This window comes from Mus musculus, chromosome 17, assembly GCF_000001635.26.
Source record: "Mus musculus strain C57BL/6J chromosome 17, GRCm38.p6 C57BL/6J".
NCBI lineage: Eukaryota > Metazoa > Chordata > Mammalia > Rodentia > Muridae > Mus > Mus musculus.
Window position 1 is genome coordinate 94,673,467 of NC_000083.6, and position 7,863 is coordinate 94,681,329.

Sequence of the window (7,863 nt, forward strand, 5' to 3'; positions counted from 1 at the left end):
AAATGAGTCAGCTCATTGAGCAAGGATCAGACATCCAATTTGGGATATTACTAACAAAGAATATAGGCCCAAAATTTACTGCTGGGTTAAGTAATTCTTGTTTTAATATTATTTGATTATTTATTACATTTTACTTAGTGTGTGTGTGTGTGTGTGTGTGTGTGTGTGTGTGTGTGTGTGTGCACGCGTGCACACGCACGCACAACACACATGTGTTTGGATGGTCTCTAGGAACAACCCCCTCCCCAAGAGGGAGGTATATATATATATATATACCACACAATGTGTGCTTTGGTTTAGGGTCAGGACCCCCGAGAGCTTGTTCTAACACTCTCAGTAGCTAAATGAGGAGATAAAAACTACTTAGTTTGCCTCTAGCTGTTCATCTATAAAGTATACCTGTGGGTATGTTTTTATCTGCATGAATGTGTATGTGCATGTGTGTATTGAAATGAGAAGAATTAGCATTCTCTAAAGCCCTGTCTATATCTAAAACAAAAGTGTTCCACTATCCAACACTTTTATTTTGGAGTCATTAAAAAACCATCCTGCAGAAAAGACAGACCAAGGCCAAACAGCACAGCTGTTCTGTACAGCTCCCTTAGTTACAAGAAGCTATACCACCATTTAATGATGTCATTAAAAATACATTGTCACCATAGTAACCACAACACTATAGATACCAAATCTCTCCCTGCAACGCACACACTGCATGGTTTACCTTTGCACATTTCCTTTCTTATTCATCATGCATACTGCTTCCTCCTCCAAGCCCCAACTTTTCTATAATTAAAAAAAAAAAAAAAAGTCATCAAGAGTCTGCTTTTAAAAAGTAAAGAAACTGCCTGACACCTGGAAATGTGCATCCTCAGTGGTCAAAATGCCACTCTTTATGGACTGAGAGGCAGAAATGATCCCACCGAAAACAGAACTGCTGTCATTCTGCCATGACCTGTTTAGACCTTTCTCCCTTCCTGGCATTTTCTCTCCCAGGTGACCCTTTGGCTCTGTTGTATCACTCACCCACTTATGACACCAAGCTGCTTTACATATTCTGTATCTTTCTTTGAGAAATAAATTCAAAGGACTATTTGCACTTCAGGTGGGGGACCTTGGAAGCTACACATTTTACAAGACTTGAAAATGCCAATGTTCTAAGTCATGGTATGGGAACTAGGATTAGCAAATAGAAGCAATTTGCAGTACATACAGCAGCTCAGGCCCAGGCTATCCTCAGCTTGCTTCAGACAAATTTTTCTCAATACAATCTAGTTTGCAGGTCTCTCTGTTATCCATTATGCAGGGTTTGCTAAGTGTGTACTAAATTTTGTCTTAGGCATAGTAGATATATTAGCCAATGATTTTTTTAAAAATTAAGCACACATCCCCTTGTCTAGTTCAAGGTGTTTTGTTGTTGTTCTAAAACAAGAACAACAACAAAAGGTATGGAAGGAAGAGGAAATTCTCACAGTAACCAACCTGCCTTCTGAGGATTGGAAAGAGCTTTCCATGCACAGGAACCTCACTGTACCAAGTTCTGAGACAGTGAAGATTTTCACAAACTTTTGAAAGAACAAAAAGCCATGTGTCTGGTAGGCAGTGCCTGAAGTAGAAAAGTGTTCAGAACAAGATCAGAGAAGGAAGTTATATATGGGCCAGTTCAAGTAAGATCTTAAAGAGAAAAATGGGGAATTTGGATTTCACTCTCAATGTAATAGAGTTACAAGCCAAAGTAAAAACTGTATTCCTTAAGATGCATTCTTTATAGAGCTGTCTTCGTGCTATATGGTGAATCACTATAGAACAAAAGGAGGAAGGAGATGGTGAAGTCTGCTACAGTGAAGGTTGAGTTGCATCAGAAAGAGTGGTCACTCGGGCGCTGGAAATGTCTTCACTATTGCAAAGAGCCTTTTGCTGGGACATTTTAAATTTTTATTTGCTTTTATAGCTCTCCAAAATACCATCGTGGCTGATGTTATTATATCCAGTTCTGACAACAGATGAAAGGAATACAGTCCTTCCTCTTCTATTCCATGGCTTCTGGTCAGGCTCTGCTTTAGCCAAATATTCAAGTGAAGCACAAATTGTGAAGTATCTCAGAACTTTTAACAAGCCACAGGGAAAGCAATAAATACGCTATTACACAACAGGGTTAGGGCAGGAGCAGAAACTCAGCATTCTTTCCTCCCACTTATGGTTTCACCTGCTAGCCCATAGTTCCAGAATTCCAGATTTGTTTCATTTTATCTCTTAATACTTCCTCCAAAAGTACTGATCCGTGCAGCAGTCATCCAGAAAGAATGCAACAAACAAGTGAGAGAAATAATTAGTGGCTAATTAACCTTAAGAGGTTGTAAGAAACCTTAGCAGAAGTTTTCCTGAATATTTTGTGCTAATTGAACCTGTCCCTCATTAGTGTCTGTGTTGCCTGCTACTTCTGTGATGAATCATGGGGAGCAGACAATGGAATCTTAGTGTAAGACATTGGTAGAAACATATGGTTTATTCTAATCTAACTCTCCAATTGTATAAGCTACATATTTAGGTAATTTCCCCCCATATAACTTAACAGTATCTGATACAAAGGAAGACACCTGGGTTACCTTACTTCACAAGGCTAACTGGGGTGCACTTGTCTGACCACTGTCTCCAACTCCTCGTCTCCTCATGTCAGCACCCCACACACACTTCAGGGGTTCTTATTCTTGCCATCAGTTATTGTCTATTGCAACCACTCCCCTGCATGGGTGCTCAACTATCTTGATATATTATAATCTACAGTCTCTATCATGAGTAAACCCAACCTTCTATCTCTACCATGCCTCTACTCTAATTATGAATGAGGAAAAGCATATGATTGGCAGGCTCCATTAAGTGTGAAAACAGTGACTTCCAAGACCTCTGGTTTTTTTCCTGTAATGCTGCTTAATTGTTTTCTCACTCTTGAACAGCCCTCACCTTTAACATCTACCTCTGCAGGTCCGTAACACCATAGTATCCTCACACTAAGGAAACAGAAGCCACTGGAAGAAAATTACAGAACTTCCCACCAAATCTCCTCTCCCACCTTCCAAAATATATGTAGAATACACAACACTGGCAAATTCTCTATTTAGACTTGTTGAAAGTGGATTCTGGGAGCAACAAGGCCCTCCCCAGTCTTAGCCTCGCAGATGTTTATGTCAAGTGCCCTCCAAAATCCAATGTCCTGGATCAGACTGGCCATTGCCTCTGTAACAGAGAGAAAAGAAGCTAGATGTTCTTGAGAACAGCCAGAAGACACCCCATCTTTAACAGACATAACTGTAGTTTACCCCTGGTATAAAAATGTCCATGTGGGAACAGGAAGCACAAAGCTCTTGATTGGGAAATCAAGCTGACCGCCTCAATGCAACTTCCCTGGTTAATTTTTGATGGATGTTATACATCTTAGTGACATCATCTCTGTTTGCTCTCTCAGTCAGACCACCCAATCCTTGGTTCATGATTTGACTATGTTGACAGGACCACCTACCTGCTACTTGCTAACTTCTTTTACATTTGTTTGCTGCATGCTTAACAAATTTATCTGAAACTGTACACATATCTTAGATCATTCTCCAGGCCACACAAAGCAATGCCACACATACCTTACTTACATGCTTCCCTGCTATGAAATAGTTCCCTTCCTGTGTTCCTTTTTGGAGTAGACTTCTCCAGCGTTTCTTTCCTATTGTGGAGTATGGTTCTTACATGGGCCCTATACCCTCTAGTACCTATCTTCTCTTCCTGGTAAGTAGCAGAGAAATTATGTTGATGATGCTGGGATCTGAGCTGATTTCAGTGGGCAGTTTTTCACATTCTCTCTCTCTCTCTCTCTCTCTCTCTCTCTCTCTCTCTCTCTCTCTCTCTCTCTCTCTCTCTGTCACTCTTATGTATGCTACCATCTGTCAGTTCATTCAACTTCACTTGTAACCAAAGCTACTGGCTAGAGTTATTCTGTCCTCTTCTGCACAGGATTTATGACTGGGAAGATCCAAAGTTAAGCATAGTAGAAGACCATTCCAACTGGGAATGAGCAGAAACTACAAGATCTGTGGAGACACTGTGGAGAACATCATCACTTTCAATGCAAGATACAAAGCCAGCTCAGATTTAGGAGATGGAAAAGAGACTCCAAATCCTTTTTGGAGAGGCTGCAAAGAATTTGTGGTCATGCTGTGCATGCTTAAAGTCTACTATATCATGTAATAAGTTTACATATTTAGGGAGCATATCCATTATCTTACTTTGGCACCTTGGCTGTCTTTGATATGACAACAATCAAGAGAAATTGCGAACAAGTAATGTCTCATTTGCTGAAAATCCAAAGAAGCCTACTTAAACTCTACACTGATTAGTTCATGGTGCTCCTGTGTCCATGTCAAGTGTTCTGAGTAAGAGCTGGGCCTCTTGCTGTATTGTCTATTCTAACCAACGCTCTTCAGAGTTCTCCTCATGTAACACTGGAAATCATCTAAGAAAGACTCTTCCTCCTAGCTTCGCACATCTCAATTTTGACAGCAAAGTCATTCCTGAGAATATCTGTGAAGGGTGAGGAAGAGGGGAGTGAGAGAAGGATGGCTGAGTACTGAGCGCCTGCAAGAAGGACATTTATTCTCAGCAGGATCACACATCATTTCAAACACTCATTCAACTAAATTATAAAGTATGTGGAAGTGGCAGGGTTTCAAAAATTCTTCAGTGAATATAAAAGAGGATTTAGATTTTATTAGTCAGCTTTGGAAGTAAGTGGGAGAATCTGAAGGGAGGTGTGTCTAGGTTTACCTAGGAAATTGGGTAGAAAAAGAAAGTAATAGATAACAAATTAGCTATTTAGGAGAAAAGGTGCTGAGATGGGGCTTTGGAAATGTCAGGAGGCGGCTTATCTAATGAGGGGAAAGATCTAAAATAATGTACATATTCTAATGTGGAGAAAATTGTCTTCTCTTACTGGTCTGCTCAAAAATGCCTTTGTAGAGAGAGCATTGCCTTCAAGATTCCATTGCAAACTTGTTAACTGTAGGAACAGGTTAACTGGGCTTAGGTTTGTTAGAGGAAGAGGGAAAGTACTCAGCACTCAACATATTTTTTTTTTGAAAAGAAAAATGTTTTATATGAACAGAAGAAAAGCAGAGGAGACTTGGTATATCTAAGGAAGACACTAAACTCCTAAGGAAGGGGAAACAGTGGTTGAAAAAATTGCATATTGGCTATAAAGTATTCTTGCCCTAAAGAATGTTAAGGTTGGGCTAGAGAGGTGGCTCAGCAGTTAAGACCACTGACTGCTCTTCCAGAGATCCTGAGTTCAATTCCCAGCAACCACATGGTGGCTCATAACCATCTGTAACGGTGTGTCTGAAGACACAGCTACAGTATACTTATGTAAATAAAATAAATAAATAAAAATTTTTTTAAAAATAAAGTATAAAAACTGCATGAGGGCAGTCCCATGCATACATGTACACATACATCTATACACACATGTATACAAAGAGAGCCATGCATAAAAACACATACATACATACCCATATGTATGCTTATGAACATATGCTGACAAAAATCTACCTAAGTGTACCAAAATTCATGAAATCTTGAATACAAATGAGCCTTCCTTATAAATTCCTTGTTATATGTGGGGGGAAAAAATCAAGTAATGTCAGAAAAATAAGGAAACATTCCAGAAAAATGGTTGGAACCAAGAATCATAAGGTCTCTGTGCTCTGTCTCTCCGTTACTAAACACTGTCCTTGGCACCTCAACTTCCTTGCTGGTGGCATAGAACTTGGCACCCAACACTTCCAGGCCTCACAACCCTTATCTCTACCACACACTGAGCCAAAAAGGACCCTGCTGCTGGCTCAGCATGAGCCACATGGCCACTCTCCCACAAGAGGTACTGTCATCAAAGAGATGTTACCTCTCATCACATGAGAGAGAATGGTCCGAATGAAAAAGGGAAAAATAAAAAATAAAAAATAAATAAATAAATAAAAAGACATGGGCCATAATCATTGGCTCAACTACATTAAAAAAAAGAAAAAAGAAAAAGGGAAGGATTCTGACAAATAAGCAACCAGTGTCAGAAGATGGAATGTTTGAATCCCTCCACTGAAACATCACTCACACACCAAAGTATTTGAAGGCAAGGAAGACTCAGCCCTCAGGAATGGGGTTAGTACTCCTACTAAAGGGGTACTTGCTCCTTTTCTCTCTTTCCTTCCACCACAGAATGACACAGTACTAGGTGTGGCACCTTGATCTTGGACATCTCAGCCTCCAAAAGCAATATTTTGCTGTTGTTTTAGTAATTTACCCAAATTAAGGTATCTTATTATAGCAGCAGAAACATGCTAAGAAAATGTACATTACAAGTTGTATGAGGAAAATACTAAGGGGCCTAGCTCTGCAGACCAATTAGTGACAGAGTAAAATCAAGTCACCCACCATTCCAGTTACAGAGCCAAAAATACAGCTACATTTTTTTTTCTGGTGCTATGAATTGAACCCAAGGCTTCACATCCGCTAGGCAAGAGAGCTACCCTGCCTCCATCTCCAGTAAGTTTTGAGAAACAATTTAACCACATAATCACTACTTTCTCCTTTGTCACCAAGTATGTTATATCATTTGTTTCATTTTGTTTGTCTGTTTTTTGAGGCAGAGCTCATTATATTGCCTAGGATGCCCTTAACCCTGAGAGCCTCCTACTAAGCCCATGAAGTACTAGAATCACAGTCTTTTTCTCCCAGAAGGGTTTTTAGCAAACAGATTAGGGTTCCATATGAGTAAATATTAACCAATAAATTTGAAAAATTAATTCATTTTCATTTCTTTTTTATTTATATGTTCACTTTACATCCCAATGACAGCCCCACCTCCAGCCTCTCCTCTCAGTTCTACCCTCACATGTCCCTCCCGCATTACCCTTTCCCTTCTCAGAGAAGGGGAAGCCCCTCTCAATGGGAAATCAAGTCTCAGCCAGGTTAACCTCATCCTCTCCCACTGAGGCCAGACAAGGGACCTCAGCTAAGGGAAGGGGATCCAAAGGCAAGCAGCAGAGTCAGAGACAGTTTCCAATTGTTAGGAGACCCACATGAAGACCAAGCTGCACATCTGCTATAAATATGTAGGGGCCTAGGTTCAACCAGTTCATGTTTTGTTGCTAGTTTAGTCTCTATGAACCCCCATGAGCCCAAGTTAGTTGGTTCTGTAGGTGTCCTTGAGCCCCTCTCCAGATCCTTCAGTCCTTCCCACACTCTTCCACAAGACTATCCAGGCTTTGCCTAATGTTTGGCTGTGGGTCTCTACATCTGTTTCTATCAGCTGCTAGATAAAGCCTCTCAGAAGACAGTTATGCTAGGCTCCTGTCGGCAAGCACACCAGAGTGTCAGGGGTTGGCTCTCTCCTATGGGATGGGTCTCAAGTTGGACCAGTCATTAGTTGTTCATTCCTGCAGTCTCTGTTCCATTTTATCCCTGCATATCTTAGAGGCAGGATAAATTTTGGATCAAATATTTTATGGGTAGGTTGGTATCCACCTCCATCCACTGAAAGTCCTGCCTGGCTGCAGGAGGTGACCACTTCAGTCTCCATATCCCTAGCTATTAGGAGTCTCAGCTAGGGTCACCCCTATAGACTCCCAGGAGCCTCCTCCATCCCAAGTATCTGTCTCTTCCCAGAAATGCTTCCCACTAATTTCTGTTCTATCTAAGCCTTCTCCCAACCCCCTCTTCCCACACCTGATCCTCATCCCCATTCCCCTTCCTATTCTGTCTCCCATTCAGTTCATTCCCTCTATCTACCTCTGGTGTCTCTCTTACGTCCCATTCTGAATGAGATTCAAG